The 16,800-nt window shown below is 45.9% G+C and overlaps 1 protein-coding gene across 2 annotated transcripts in view; it reads right to left on the bottom strand.

Annotated features, from left to right (window-relative positions):
• OCA2 (OCA2 melanosomal transmembrane protein) overlaps window positions 1-16,800 on the bottom strand; it is a 165,788-nt gene that overhangs the window by 127,012 nt on the left and 21,976 nt on the right. The gene's annotated exons all lie outside the window — the stretch shown is intronic.

Below are 16,800 nucleotides of genomic sequence, written 5' to 3'. Positions count from 1 at the left end.
AGTGAAATTAGGAATAACTTTCCGACAGTAAGAGCTGTTTGGCAGTGGAATGGACTCCTTTGAGAGGTTGTTGACTCTCCTTCACTGGAGATTGTAAAGCAGAGGTTGGATGGCCATCAGTCTTGGATGCTTTAGTTGAGATTCCTGCATTGCAGGGTGTTGTAGATGATGACCCTGGAAGTCTCTTCCAACTCTATGATTCTATGAAATCACAGTCATGTCCCTGCACAGACCCTCTTGGAGCATGATGCTGGGGACCCCTCCATCGGAGGCTCAAGTTGTATATATGTGTAAATAAACCATATAATATAAAGATACCACAGTCTCTGCTGTGCCTCATTTCCAAAAGGAAACACAGACCCTGGGTGAACTGCTTCTGGAGCTCTCAGGAATCATGCACCGCTCAGAGATTGGGAGTGGCATATAACAATAGAATTTGGTGAACATTGCACCAGCAAGTGCATCTCCTCAGTGTAACTGATGTGTAGGATCGGTCAGTAAATATTACACTGTTCAGGTTACAAGTTCATCAGAGATAGGTGATTCTCTCCCTACAACTTTGTAGCAAATAAGGGGTGGGGGGGGGAGAATATATGACAAGAAACAACCGTTGCTTATAATTGCAGCTGTCACATTTAAAACAGAGAGTATTGCCTTGTGGCATAAAATCAATCCATACTTCCTTGTCAGGGAACTGCCATCGGAAAGGCAGGCGGTGGAGGGGCTCTCGGAAGCTAGGAGAGACTCAGCAGCGGAGGAAGGCACCAGCAGGGGGAGAGAGGGAGCTCCCAAAGAAAGAGAGTCGGAGGGATGGCTCAGGGAGACTTCTAGCGAAAACAGTGGTGAGGTCTCAGGACCTCCTGTAGGCACACCCACTCCTCGCTGGAAACTGTCGTGCCGAGAATCCCGAAGACGCGTTTCCGTCAAGGAACTTTTATGTTGGAGTAGATTCCGCAGACGCCCACTGTCGGATTCTGCCAGTGATTAAGGGAGTCATGCTTAAGGGGCTCCGCTGTAGACAGAGTCTTGAGAAACATGCCCAAGATCTGAGGGACTGAACTTTTACGCACAAGTAGCTCATCATCCCATCACAGCAATCCGACAGTCTCTGTAAGCGCTTGTGCAAAAAAAAGGCATCATGAGCAACCCAATTGGAGCCGGAGACGCAGGAGGAGCTGGAGCGGGTCCAAGCCTGGAAGAAAGGTACAGGGTGTTGGAACTCCAGCTAGCGCTGCAAACGGCGAGGCTCGAAGAGAGGCGGGCTCAGGATGCAGACAAGGGCAAAGCCACCCCACTTGCCAGGAAGGTGCCAGGGTTGGTGCAAAAGTTTGGGGGTGATCCCAGAAATTATCAAGCCTTTAGGACTGAGATGCAATACGCCCTCAATCTGCAGTTTGATGACTTCCCAGATGAGGAATCGAGAGTGGCGTTTGTCATTGGGCATCTTGAAGGGGGGGCAAAGGACTGGGTGAGGCCCCTGATGGCAGGGAATAATGACGCTCTAAAGGACCCGAGGAAAATTTTTCGCGCCATGGACCTGATGTTTTCCAGTGAAATTGAGCAGGGGGTGGTGCGCAGACGATTGATGGCGTGTAAACAGGGGAACCGATCCGTCCAAGAGTACTGGACTGAGTTTACCATGTTGATCCATAAACTGGGGTGGGACCTGTCTGCGGACCCTATTCAAATGCTTTTCGAAGAAGGGTTATCCTCGGCGGTGAAGGAAGAACTTTCCCGCGCGCCCAGGGCAGAGTCTATGGAGCAATTGACTAAATCAACGCTTGCCATAGGAGCGCGCCAAGAGGCGAGAGCCTTGGAAAAGTGGGAAGGGAAAGGGGAACGTTGGAGTGAGTTCCGCATTCCAGAGATACCAGAGCAGCACTCCCCGCCAGTAGAGCCAATGGAGATTGGAGCAGCGCGCGCGCGCGGAGCTTCAAACACCAACAAAGGGCGGAAGAAGGAGGGAAAGAGCGCCAAGAAATGTTTCCTCTGCCAACAGCCAGGTCACTTTGCCAGAGTCTGCCCTCAAAGGAAGGGATGGCAAGGAATGGCGGGAGCTGTTGGGGGTGAAGAGGAGGGGGTTAAGGAGCAGGTAAAAGCCAACGCCTGGTTGCCAGCATCGGGGCACAGCAGCCAGGCCAAAGAGCAGTGAATGTGCCCAAGCCTGAACCCCCCAGACCAGTGCTTGTCGTGGAGGTGGTGCTAGAGCTACCAAACGGACATCCACTAAAGATAAAGGCGCTATTGGACTCAGGCAGCTCCTGCAATTTTATGAGTAAGGAGTTTGCAGCTGAACACCAGATACAGACTATCCCTTTAAGTAACCCTCTGCAGGTGACAACGATTGATGGGAGGGAGCTGTTGGGTGGAGAGGTAAATCTACAAACTGTTCCCATGATAATGAGGGTGGCAAGACACACGGAGCTCATAGCGTTTAATGTGGCTACCCTGGGAGGAGCGCCCATCATATTGGGAATGAGCTGGCTAGCGCTGCATGATCCACTAGTGGGATGGCACCAGAGAGTAGTCTCATTTGGGTCAGCGCATTGCCTGGCACACTGCAAGGGAGGGGAAGCCCAGGTAGGAGCCCAGGCTACGCTAGCAGGGATGGAAGTAACAGATAAAGGGAAGGTACCACGACAATACGCCGACTTGGTTAACGTCTTCAGCGAAAGAGAAGCAGATAAACTGCCCCCGCACAGACCCTTTGACTGTCAAATTAACTTACTCCCAGGAGCACAACTGCCAGTGGGCAAGCTGTATGCAATGTCAGACACGGAGATGCAGGAGTTAAGGGAGTTCATTGACAAGAACCTCAAGCGAGGTTTCATAAGAGAGTCACGAGCGGTGGGGGGCAGCCCAGTGTTCTTTGTGGACAAAAAAAACACGGATAAACCCAGATTGGTCGTGGACTTCCAGGCCCTAAATGCAGTGTCAGAACCCATGACTTTCCCCATGCCCAGAATCGATGACATTTTGACCCGGGTGAGGAAAGGGAAAATTTTTACCAAGCTGGACCTAAGGGGGGCGTATAACCTGATACGTATGAGAAAGGGAGACGAGTGGAAAACCACTATGTTCACCCCCTTGGGGGCCTTTGAGTACCTCGTTATGCCCTTCGGTCTACAGGCGGGCTCAGTCTGTTTTCAATCGTTCATGAATCACGTCCTGGGACCATTCCTTTACAAGAACTGTGTAGCGTTCTTAGATGACGTCTTGGTGTACTCAGAGAATGAGGAGGAGCATGTGCGGGACGTAAGGGAGGTACTGAGCAGGCTGCAAGCAAACCAGCTATGGGTGAAACTGGAGAAGTGTCAGTTTCATACCCGAGAGGTGGAATTCCTGGGGTACCGGTTGTCAGACAAGGGATTGGCCATGGATCCCAGCAAAGTTCAAGCGGTACTGGAATGGAAGACACCAAAAACTAAGAAGGACGTGCAAAGGTTCCTGGGCTTCGAAAACTTCTATCGGAAGTTCATCAAGAACTTTGCCCACTTAATGGCGCCCATCACTGATTGTCTCAGCAGTAAAAAGAAATTTGTCTGGACGGAGGAGGCGCAACGGGCCTTCGAAAGGTTAAAGAAGGCGTTTGCGTCGGAAGAGCAACTTTTGCACGTGGATCTACAGCAACCAATGAGAGTGGAGACAGATGCATCCGACCGAGCGGTGGGGGCGGTGCTTCTACAGCCGGGAAAAGATACGTCGGAATGGAGACCGTGTGCCTTCTTCTCGCGGAAATTGAACAAATCCGAGAGGAACTACACCGTGTACGACCGGGAACTACTCGCCATCCATGAAGCGTTCCGGAGATGGCGACATCTGCTTATTGGCGCACAGCACAAGGTCCAGGTGTGCACCGATCACAAAAATCTAGAATACTGGAGAGCTGCCCGAGTACTGAACCAGAGACAAGTGAGATGGGCACAGGAGTTCTCCAAATTCCATTTTGAAATCCGCTACGTACCAGGGTCAGAGAATGTTAGAGCGGACGCTCTCTCTTGGAAACCAGAGTATTTGGAGGGGGAGGGAGCGCCAGAGGAGAGACATATCATCCCCGAAGACCACTGGGTGTGTGGGGTGGCATTGGTGGGGCAAAGAGAACTGGTAGAGGGTACTGAGAACGATGAATACGCCCAAGATAAACTCAGAGGACTCAGGGGAGGTGGAGAGGACGCCAGGGGGTTTGAGGAAAGGAACGGAGCGTTATATTACAAAGGGGCATTGTACATACCGGAAGGAGAACTGAGGGGCCGGGTACTCAAACAATCGCACGACAGCCCCACAGCAGGGCACTTCGGGCAGCACAAAACCATGTGGTTGGTTACCAGGGAGTTTTGGTGGCCCAAGGTGAGGGAAGACGTACGGGAATACGTCAGGGGGTGCGACCGTTGCCAGCGGGCAAAAGGGGAGAGACTGGCACCGGCGGGGCTACTGGAACCCTTACCCACACCAGAGAGGCCATGGGAGGCAGTATCCATAGATTTTATGACGGATCTGCCAAGATCCAAAGGGAAAACAGCAGTCATGGTGGTGGTAGACCTATTAACCAAGATGTGCCACTTTATAGCCTGTTCCCACGCAGTCACAGCGGAAGAAACCGCCAAGTTGTTTGTAAAACATGTTTTTAGGTTGCATGGCGCCCCCTTGAGGGTGGTCTCTGACCAAGGGAAACAATTTACTTCCAGGTTCTGGAGAAAGCTCATGAGCTTACTACACGTAGAGGTCAATTTTTCCACGGCCCGACACCCAGAAACTAACGGGCAAGCGGAAAGAGCAAATGGTATTGGACCAAACAGGCTTTCTCCCAGGGAGACATATGTCAGATAATGTAAGGAACATTATAGATATTTTGGAACTATTGGAGACTGATATAAATAGAAAAGCAGTTTTGATTTTTGTGGATGCGGAGAAAGCCTTTGACAATATTTCTTGGAGCTTTATGAAGAGGAATCTCCATGGGATGGGGGTAGGCCAAAATTTTGAAAACGGTATAGGTGCAATATACTCTGAGCAAAAAGCTAAATTAATTGTGAATGGTGTGGTTATGGACGAGATCCCAATAGAAAAAGGGACACGACAGGGTTGCCCAATATCCCCTCTATTGTTTATATCGGTCCTGGAGGTGTTGTTGAATATGATTAGAAGGGACCAGCTGGTTGAAGGAATACACCTCGGAGCTAAACAATATAAGCTAAGAGCATTTGCAGATGACCTAGTTTTGACTTTGCAGCAGCCAGAAGCCAGCACAAAAAGAGTTTTAGAACTAATTGAAATATTTGGTCAAGTGGCTGGTTTTAAATTAAATAAACAGAAGACAAAGGTGCTGGAAAAAAATCTAACGATGGGGGAAAAAGATAGTTTTCAAAGGGAAACTGGTTTGGAAATAACAAAAAAAGTGAAATATCTGGGGGTGAATTTAACATCTAAAAATGTGAATTTGTTCAAAGACAATTATGAGAAATGTTGGCTGGAAGTTAAGAAAGATTTTGACATATGGTCTAGGTTGAGACTATCCTTGTTAGGCCGAATTGCCGTTATTAAGATGAATGTATTGCCGAGATTGTTGTTTTTGTTCCAGACATTGCAAGTTCTAGATAGGATGGACTGTTTCAAGAAGTGGCAGAAAGATATATCCAAATTTGTCTGGCAGGGCAAAAAGCCCAGAATAAAATTCAAGATTTTAACTGATGCAAAAGATAGGGGGGGTTTTGCTCTGCCGGACTTAAGACTTTACTATGAAGCAGCAGCTTTCTGCTGGTTGAAGCAATGGCTACTTCTTGAAGACACAGACATTTTAGACTTGGAAGGGTATGATAACAATTTTGGCTGGCATGCATATTTATGGTATGACAAGGCAAAGGTTTATAAGGGCTTTAAAAATCATATTGTCAGGAAAGCTTTGTATAATGTTTGGAATCGATATAAGGATTTGTTGGAAAATAAAACACCCAGATGGTTGTCACCAATGGAAGCTAGAGCGGTGAAAAAACTTAACATGGACTCTAATTGGCCAAAATATTGTGAAATTATAGAATATGACGGTGAAAAAGTTAAATTACAGAGCTTTGAGAAACTAAAATCCAAAGTTCGAGACTGGTTACATTATTATCAGATAAATGAGACTTTTAAGCAGGACAGGAAACTAGGATTTCAGAAGGAGAGGTCAAAACTGGAAACAGAATTGTTAGAGACCAATACTAAGAATCTGTCTAAAATGTATAATTTGTTGCTGAAATGGAATACACAGGATGAAACGGTTAAATCAGCTATGATCAAATGGGCACAAGACTTAGGTCATGATATTATGTTCGCTGACTGGGAACAGTTATGGACCACAGGCCTTAAATTTACGGCATGTAGTGCCTTGAAAGAAAACATAATGAAAATGATCTATAGGTGGTACATGACTCCAGTCAAGCTTGCAAAGATATAGCATTTGCCCAATAATAAATGTTGGAAATGTAACGAATGTGAAGGAACTTTCTATCATCTTTGGTGGACCTGCCCAAGGGTTAAAGCCTACTGGGAAATGATCTATAATGAAATTAAGAAAATCCTTAAGTGGACATTTGTAAAGAAACCGGAGGCTTTTCTCTTGGGCATGGTCGGCCAATTGGTACCAAAGAAAGATAGGACCTTTTTCATGTATGCAACTACAGCAGCAAGAATTCTCCTGGCAAAGTATTGGAAGATGCAAGAATTACCTACTCTGGAAGAATGGCAGACGAAGGTGACTGAATTTATGGGACTGGCAGAGATGACCGGCAGAATCCGTGATCAGAGGAGAGAGACAGTGGAAGAGGACTGGAAAAAATTTAAAATATATCTTAAGAACTGTTGCAAAATCTCAGATTGATAAAATGTCAAGGGGTAAGAAACAGAGAATTATAGCTGTAAATATTTAAGTCAAGAGAATCTTGAGGGAAATTAAATATAGAAATGGAATGAAGGATTGCTAAAAAAAAATTTTGAAACAAGGGTGCAGTGAAGGGGAGGCATGGGGAAGTCATGTGTTGTTTATGAATGTTTTTATTTGTGTGTTTTTTGTTTATGAAAATTAATAAAAATTATTTTTTTTAAAAAAAAAAAAAGAGCAAATGGTATTTTACAACAATACCTGAGGTGTTATGTAAATGATAGAGAAAATGATTGGGTAGATAAGTTGGCTCTGGCAGAATTTGCCTACAACAACGCGGAGAATGTGTCCACAGGGATGAGTCCCTTCCTGGCCAATTATGGGTGTCATCCCAGAGCATTTCCAGGTGAAGGAGGGGAAAGTTGGAATGTCCCTGCAGCGGAACACTTTGTAGAAGAGATGGAAGCGATCCATCGGCAACTCCAGCTCAATTTAGAAAGGGCCAAGGAAGAATACAAGAAACAAGCAGACAAAAACAGACGGGAGGGTGAAACCATAAGGGTGGGGGACCGAGTGTGGTTATCCACCCAAGGGCTGCCGTTCAAGGGCGGGTGCAAGAAATTGAGGCCTAAGCGGCTGGGACCGTTTGAGGTGATACAACAGGTCAGCCCAGTGGCATTCAAACTCAGGTTGCCCAACCACATGAAACTGCATCCAGTATTTCACAGGTCCTTACTGTCGCCGTACCGAGAGGGGCGGGAGTGGGGGGAACGTGAAGGGGAGGTCACACAAACACCAGTCATAGAAGAAAGGGAACGCAACAATCATGTGGCAGGAATCGTCGATTCCAGGTGGAAGGGGAATCAAGTGGAGTATTTAGTAGAATGGGAAGGGGAACCTGAGTCAGAAAACACATGGGTACCGGCAGAGGAGGTCAATGACGAGGTGTTAATAGAAATGTTTCATCAACGGTTTCCGAGGAAACCTCAGCCAGTGACACGGTTCGGGAGGGAACACTTCGGCACCACCGATGAGGAAGAGGAGTTTGAAGGGTTCCCCGAATCAGGGGAAGAAGAGGGTGTAGACTCCGATGAGGAATGTACTCGGGAAGAAGAGACAGGAGTCAATGGGGAAAGGTGTTCGAGTCCTCTGACGACGAGGGAAGTTCCTTCCGGGGGTTCCCATCCTCGCCGCCCATAGAGGAGGGGGCAGGAGGGGGTGAAGGGGGCCCTGGAGGGGAGGTGGATGTCAGGGAACTGCCATCGGAAAAGCAGGCGGTGGAGGGGCTCTCGGAAGCTAGGAGAGACTCAGCAGCGGAGGAAGGCACCAGCAGGGGGAGAGAGGGAGCTCCCAAAGAAAGAGTCGGAGGGATGGCTCAGGGAGACTTCTAGCGAAAACAGTGGTGAGGTCTCAGGACCTCCTGTAGGCACACCCACTCCTCGCTGGAAACTGTCGCGCCGAGAATCCCGAAGACGCGTTTCCGTCAAGGAACTTTTATGTTGGAGTAGATTCCGCAGACGCCCACTGTCGGATTCTGCCAGCGATTAAGGGAGTCATGCTTAAGGGGCTCCGCTGTAGACAGAGTCTTGAGAAACATGCCCAAGATCTGAGGGACTAAACTTTTACGCACAAGTAGCTCATCATCCCATCACATTCCTCCAGGGCAAAACACTAGGCTAAGCTAGAGTTCTTTATTGTGGCTGTAACACTTGCCACTTGGGCTAAACAGACAAAGGCAAAAATCAATTCCTAATGTGAGCACGGGAAATTGCCTCATACTGAGTCAGATCACTAGTTCCATCTAATTGTCTACACTGACCATCTAGTTGTCTACACTGACCGACAGAAGTTTTTTAGTGTTACAGTGTCAGAAGTTTTTCTGACAGGAGACATTCCCCAGCCCCAGCTGAAGGATAGATTCTGGGACATTCTGCATACGAGGCTACAGACTTTTCCCCCTTAACAGGGACCCATTCCGAGCCCAGTTTCATACAAACAGATATATATCCATTATCCACATAACTTTTACATGACTATATAGAACCTCCAAAGGTCTTCTGGCTGTTCCCTCACTGCGAGAATTGAAGCTACAGGGAACCAGGCAGTAGTTCCTAGCCTGTGAAACAGCCTCCCATCAGATGTCAAAGAGATAAATGCGATATGATAATCTTTATTGTCTTTGTCCAATACAGAACAACGAAACTGAAAAATCTACATAAGACATTCAAAAACCAACAAGCCTGCTATCCCAGCCATCCCAACCTGGTTGTAAATAACTACACAACTTTTAGAAGACATCTGAAGACAGCCCTGTATTGGGAAGTTTTTAACGTTTGATGTTTTATTATGTTTTTATAAGTGCTGGAAGCCACACAGAGTTTCTGGGGAAAGCCAGCCAGATGGGAAGGGTATAAGTAGTAGTTGTTGTTGTTGTTGTTGTTGTTGTTGTTGTTGTTGTTAGATAGGGGAAAGGTGCACAGCTAACCTGTACCGTTTCTATACCAAAGCAAACAAGCCCATTTCATGTATGGTTTTTCTGCTTCTGTGTGACAGCAAAAATGGGGCTAACCAATGTGGATGGGCTTGGTGGGTCACACATGCACTTTCAAGCCAAGTTTACAGTTGAATATCAGCCGTTGCGCTGAGGTGCATAAGGAAACTCAACAACCTCTTAAAAGACGATTTAAAAGTTGAGCCCAAGATACACTGTTGTTGCTGTTAATAATTTGGTGCCAAGCAAAAGTTATATGCTCCTCTCAGATGAGGCACAAGATGTTGATCTAAATCACAGGTCATTGCTTTAATATCACCTCTGCAGTATCAGTGACACAAATCTAATTAATGTCTCTGGAAGTCATTGAAGAGTGAGCTAAAGAGGTCAGGTGGGAAGGAGACTAAGCAGCAAACTGGCTCAACACAATATTGGGAATTTATTTATAGAGTAAATGGAGAGTTGGCAAAGCAGGTGTTCAATGTTACAAAATGTGCCAGCTCTAAAATATTCATAATTCACAGTCCTCTGTTCCCAATTTCACCTACCATTCACCAAAATGCATTCACACACCCAGTAGATGGGATGTGTGCAGTGCCACCAGTTTTCCAACCATTCAGTTTCCATGTTTGTTCCCCCACCCTGCCATGTTGGCTGAATTGTTCGAAAACATCCCATCTACCATTCCTCACATCTGGAATGATGTGAAAGCAATGGAGCACTAAGTGAAGAAATCAGATCCAAAGCAGCATTTTGACTGACTAGGCCAGGGTTTCCCAAACTTGGGCCTCCAGCTGGTTTTGGACTACAACTCCCATCATCCCTAGCTAACAGGACCAGTGGTTAGGGATGATGGGAACTGTAGTCCAAAAACAGCCAGAGACCCAAGTTTGGGAAACACTGCTTTAGAGAGAGACACAGTTCATCCAATGAACCCTCATGTTTTTTTCTTATTAGTTGGTGGTTTATAAGTACCATTATAAATAAAATTAAATAATGCAACGGTAATGCCATTTTATAGAGAGCATCGTCTCAAACTGGGGCAACTGTAAACAAAATCAGAGTTAGGTCCGAGGGAGGCCAACAACACTGGCACTCAAATCCCACCAAAGTCCCTAAACACAGCAGATGATCCTGGGTGAGTCACCAGCTTCTGCATTATAGACAATAAGTAGTTAAGCAAGCCAGGATTATACGTAACACAGCACAGTCGTCAATTCTAAAATGAGAAGTTGCAAAGATCAAGCTGCACTGGAAGCCACAGCCTGCCCAGGAAGCCTTTGCAATTAGATGAATTGGAACTAGTTGTAATAATAATGCAAATGAAAAGAAATGCACTCTGCACATACTCATGTCACAGGGCTCAGCTAAGCTCTGGATCCAGAGTCTTTCCCGTGACTTCACACAACTCAGTTAGGTTTACATATATTTGAAAGGTGACACTCCAAAACAAATGCAAGATTGGCTGTCTAATGCAACCTATGTGTGTTGCAGGGCAGGGGAGAGATGTTGTCTATAGATTAAACATGTAAAATGTATATAAAATTGGCCATATTTCTTGTAATATGGACTATGAGATATTCTGATTTCTAACTAAATAGACTGGAGAAAATATTTCTGGCTCTATAATCCTCTTTAAAACTGTTATACAACTATGAACAGATTTGGAATAGCAACCTTCTGGATACACATTGCTATTCAACCTGTGGTAAAAGAAGCAGAAGCTCCTTAAAAGGTTGCTCTAAAGATTTGCCATTTAAAAATTTCTTTTCTTTTTCCCCCTGTAAGTTTACCCAACACGTTTGGGGTATAGGTACTGCAGTTTCCAATGCACTTCATAATCCATTAAAGAAAAAAGAGTAATTAAAAAAGCAGAAACCAAACTGGGGCTAATAATAATAATAATAATAATAATAATAATAATAATAATAATAATAATAATGGGGCTGCTATGTTGAATCCAGACAAGAGACATGAAAAGAGGGGAAAGGATTCTCTTTTTAATTTAATCCAACTTCTTTGGATGAAAGAGGAAAAGCTTTCAAAATCACACTCTGATTTGGCTAGCCTTAGTATCACCCATTCTGCATTTTCTCTTGGAAATTGAAGCTAATGTAGCTATCCTGTATCATGAGGGGAAATGCCCTAGCAATGTGTAAAACACAGAGAGAGAATGAGAGAGAGAGAGAGAGAGAGAGAGAGAGAGAGAGAGAGAGAGAGAGAGAGAGAGATCCTCTGGATCTTTGCTGATTCAATCTGTATATTCCTTGCAGCGCTGATCATTAAAAAAAACCCCAACATAAATACAACTAATAATTCAAAGGAAAACTGCTTTTCCAACTCTCCTCCTCCCACCCCACCTTGGCTTTACCATTCCTTTTATCAGACATATTCATTAAAATCACGTTCATGGTTTTCACTCTAAGAGGTTTACATGATGAAACAGCTGTCAATAAAACCCTAAAGAGGATTGGTGCTCACATGTCAGTGGCATGACTGAAGCGGGTGAAGTTGCTCCTATTGCTCCTATAAAGATTAATGTTTGGATCTATCTAAGGCTGCTGGTATTATTATTATTATTATTATTATTATTATTATTATTTCTTTAGAACCTTGGGAAATGCACATTACGTAAATCAACAATAGCTGCTGAACTACTCATCCTAAGAATATAGAAAAGATGAATTCATTCAGGCTTGCAGATCCTTTGCTGGAGTTTTCTACTACATAGAACATTCTTCACAAGGGACAAGAGTAATGGCTCACCTCACATGCAAGTAAGAAACAAAAAAACCCATTGGGGAAATGTCTCTTTGGTGGTGCTACTGGCATCTGTTGCATAAGAACTGCCATGCAGGACCATCTAGTCATGCAGTCAGTCTCCCAACATGAGCAGCCAGATATCTTTAGGGAGGCTTGGGGGGGGGGGCACACAGCCGCAGTGAAATGCTGGAGAATACAGCTTTGCATTTCTGTTGTCGTCACAGAGAGGGAAACATAAATAGTCAGATTTTCTTCACAGAAAAGAATCAAGGTTAGCAAACCTATTTGTTAGATACGTATTTATTTGAGCGCAAAGAAGAAAAGTTGCACGCAGGAAACATATTAGGGTTGGCAAACCGATGAATTAAAGCAACTGGCATTTTATTCTCTCATTATATCCTCCTGAATGCCTCTCAAATGCTCACAAAGCAAATAAATCGTCTCTGCAGAAGGCATGGAGATTTTGCTCCATTTCTCCACTTGCCAGCCCAGGTGCTCCTGCCCCCAAGATCCAGTGTCCCAGAGTGGCTAGCATTGTCACTGGTCACCTTCCTCCTCCCTGGCCAGTGTGGTGATGCACTGCTGTTTTTGTCACCTCGTCCCAAGAAGTCAATTAGGAAGGTGACCAGAAACAGTGGGTACTGCTACCACATCCCAAACAGCACACATAAGCCAGCAGCATACATGGAAAGGAAGTGTGTCTCAGGAGTGGCACCTCTGCCTGAAGGGACACCCCCAAAGTCCCTAGGTCACACTTCAGCCCCTCCACAGCCTGTTGCTGACTGACTGCTGAGACCCAAGGTGGGCACAGGAAAGTCATGCCTCTTCCTCGCCACCATTGCATGTTGGCCAACTTCTCATCCAACCCTTCTGCTGCCAAGTCTAAGGGGAGTAGGTCTAAAGGAAGCTGGTGAGGTCAGTAAGGGGGTGGGGGCTTTTATGAGGTCTAAGGGAAGCTGGAAAAGGTCTACAGGGAATGGGGGGGTTGTTGAGCCGGTGCGAGTAGCAGGGGGTGGCAAGGGAAGAAATCAGGGGCACAGCCCCTGGTATATGGCATGTTTGTGAGAGAGTTAGTTCTGAGCACTGCTAGGAGAATGTGTCTCTCCAGGCACTTGACTGTTACATCTCCTTAGCAATGTCACTTTCCCACTCCTTACGTTGCAGGAAAATATGAAACAAAACATTCATTTATTACTGAACCCAACAAAACACTTTTTGCTCTTGCTTTTGCCTCCTTTGAATGGCAAGGCAATGGCTCAAAATCTAGTTGTAATCCCCTTTTAAGTCCGTGTAAATCTTTTGTCAATACCACATCTTGTGGCAGTAAATTCTGTAAGTTCATTATGTGTTGTGGATCCTTCTTACTAACACAAGAAGCTGCCGTATATCAAACCAAAATGTTTGTCCATCCAGTCCAGTATTGTCTATTCTGGCTTTCCAGGCTCTGTGCCAGAGAGAGGCCTTTTCAGTCTCTTGCTCCCAATCCTTTAATCTGGAGCTGCCAGGGATCAAACATGGACAGAGGCAGTCAGTAGAGAGGGGCAGCGTTGAACACCAAAATGGTGTCAGAAGTTCAAGAGACTGATAATGATGATGATGATAGCAGCGCCATTTGGTTGCCTTGTTTAAAACTGAAAAAAGGCTCAAGGGACTTTTTCTCATGAGGAAGGTGAACTACCCTCCTGAACATTTTTTGTGTTTCCCCTTTTTCGCATCTTTCACCTCAGGCAACAAACTCTACAGTATCATCCTTTGTGAGATGGAAGGCACTCTACATGGTTTCGGATACAGGCACATCAATGCTTACTAACCCAAGTTTTCAAGCCAAGTTCAAAATGCCAGCCTTCAGCAACCTGGTGTCTTCCAACTGTTTTGGACTACAACTCTTAGCAGTCTGGTGGAAGTTCACAACTCCAAAATATCTGGAGGGTACCAGGTTTGTAAAGGCTGTAGTAAATAATAAAATAGGCAAGACTTACTAGGGAGTGGGGAAAGATGTATGCAATTTCCCACACACGTACACAGATCCTCAGATTTTCAGATGTACTTGGGCAATTTATGAATTTCTGAGCTATGGCTCCAAGAGAATAGCTGATCTCAAAGAAGATGGTTGCTATATCAGACAAATACTAGTACTTCACATAGCAAGGCTTTCTCACTTTAAGACTACATCCCACCATACATTTAAAGCACATTTCTAGCACATGGCTTCTCCCCCAGAGAATCCTGGGAATTCTAGTTTGTTAAGGGTGCTGGGATTTTTAGGACTGAGTGGGTGCATCCTTAGACTGCCACTATCCATGCGGTTTCTGTCCCTTCATGGAAGACCCAAGAGAAGCTAGGAGAGCAAAAGGGTTTAGCATCCTCTCCAAGTCCTCAGGTGTTCAGACTGCCATCCTCCACCTGAATTGCAGGGCTACACGAAGGAAAGAGCCCCATCCGGGAAATGCCTGTGAGACTAGCCAGGGGACTAGTCCCTCACAAGGTGGTACACCCTTGCCAGGGCTGCTGCTGCTCTTACTGGTAACAGAGGCAAGAGAGCCTGGGGGAGCAGAGGCATTTACAAGCCTGCCTCCTATCTTCAGATGCTCTGATTGTGACTCTGTACCTCAGATTTCTTTCAAGGTAAAAAGGTAAAGGTACCCCTGCCTGTACGGGCCAGTCGTGTCCGACTCTAGGGTTGTGTGCCCATCTCACTTAAGAGGCTGGGGGCCAGCGCTGTCCGGAGACACTTCCGGGTCACGTGGCCAGCGTGACGAAGCTGCTCTGGTGAGCCTGCACCAGCGCAGCACACGGAAACGCCGTTTACCTTCCCGCTATAAAGCGGTACCTATTTATCTGCTTGCACTTAAGGATGCTTTCAAACTGCTAGGTGGGCAGGAAGTGGGACCGAACGACGGGAGCTCACCCCGCTGCGGGGATTCGAACCGCCGACCATACAATCAGCAAGTCCTAGGCACTGAGGTTTTACCCACAGCGCCACCCGCTTTCAAGGTACTACGTATTTAATAATAAAATAATAATAATATATTTATTATTTATACCCCACCCACCTGGCTGGGTTTCCCCAGCCACTCTGGGCGGCTTCCAACAAAATATTAAAATACAGTGGTCTGTTAAACATTAAAAACTTCCCCAAACAGGGCTGCCTTCAGATGTCTTCTAAAAGTCTGATAGTTGTTCTTCTCTTTGACATCTGGTGGGAGGGTGTTCCACAGGGCGGGTGCCACTACCAAGAAGGCCCTCTGCCTGGTTCCCTGTAACTTGGTTTCTCGCAGTGAGGGAACCGCCAGAAGGCCCTTGGTGCTGGACCTCAGTGTCCGGGCAGAACGATGGGGGTGGAGATGCTCCTTCAGGTATACTTTACCGAGGCCATTTAGGGCTTTAAAGGTCAACACCAACACTTTGAATTGTGCTCGGAAACATACTGGAGCCAATGCAGATCTTTCAAAACCGGTGTTATGTGGTGTCGGCAGCCGCTCCCAGTCATCAGTCTAGCTGCCGTATTCTGGATTAGCTGTAGTTTCCGGGTCACCTTCAAAGGTAGCCCCACATAGAGCGCATTGCAGTAATCCAAGCGAGAGATAACTAGAGGATGCACCACTCTGGCGAGACAGTCCACGGGCATATAGGGTCTCAGCCTGCATACCAGATGGAGCCGATAAACAGCTGCCCTGGACACAGAATTGACCTGCGCCTCCATAGACAGCTGTTAGTCCAAAATGACTCCCAGGCTGCGCAACTGGTCCTTCAGGGGCACAGTTGCCCCATACAGGACCAGGGAGTCCTCCACACCTGCCCGCCTCCTGTCCCCCCAAAACAGTACTTCTATCTTGTCAGGATTCAACCTCAATCTGTTAGCTGCCATCCATCGTCCAACCACCTCCAGACACTCACACAGGACCTTCACTGCCTTCACTGGTTTAGCCTTCCACTCCCTTTTCTAATAGCGAATTGCCTTCTTTCTGTTCACTGGTAGATGTGGAGTTGCTGCTTATATTAAGTTATCCTGCATGACACCAGTATCTTTTTCCTTTTAGTATATCTCTTTTCCTTTTCATATCCCACGAATCTATTTGTGAAGTTACGGTTTCCTTATTTGTTTGCCCCACTATGTATTGCTTGGCATTGACGTACACTGGGCATCACTTACCAGGGGGAACAAGACCCACCTGCTCTCCCACCTTCCACTGGTTGACTTCACCTGGAGGCTCTTCCACTTCTGCGTCAGAGACCAGTTAAGTGGCAAGAGCCAGGTGGCAGCAGAATGTATTTGGTGCTGATATGTATTATGCAGCAACTCTATAACCAGGCTTTTTATTATGATATGCATTTTGTATTTTCAGTTTGAATTTTTATGCTGTAAGCCACCCTGTGACCTTTGGTTGAAGGGTGGTATATAAATTTAATTAATTAGTAAATAAATAAATAGAAATATTTATTCATCCAGTTGGGAGAGATCCTTTGGAGCACCTCACAGTCTCATTGGATTTTCATCAATCTGACTAATTTGGTGTCACTGACAAACTTGGCTACCACACCAATCAGCCCCAAGGGGGGGCACCATAGGTGCACTTTGCCCCATGTAATCAAACTCCGAAAGAATGGCTGTTGTTCAAACTTTCGCAACAGGAGTACAATGCATCATTTTTACAACTAGAGCAGACAACCATAATTAGAGAGTTAATTC

This window comes from Podarcis erhardii (assembly GCF_964252035.2).
Source record: "Podarcis erhardii genome assembly, chromosome: 4".
In the NCBI taxonomy this organism is placed as follows: domain Eukaryota; kingdom Metazoa; phylum Chordata; class Lepidosauria; order Squamata; family Lacertidae; genus Podarcis; species Podarcis erhardii.
This window is presented reverse-complemented; position numbering and strand designations above follow the sequence as displayed.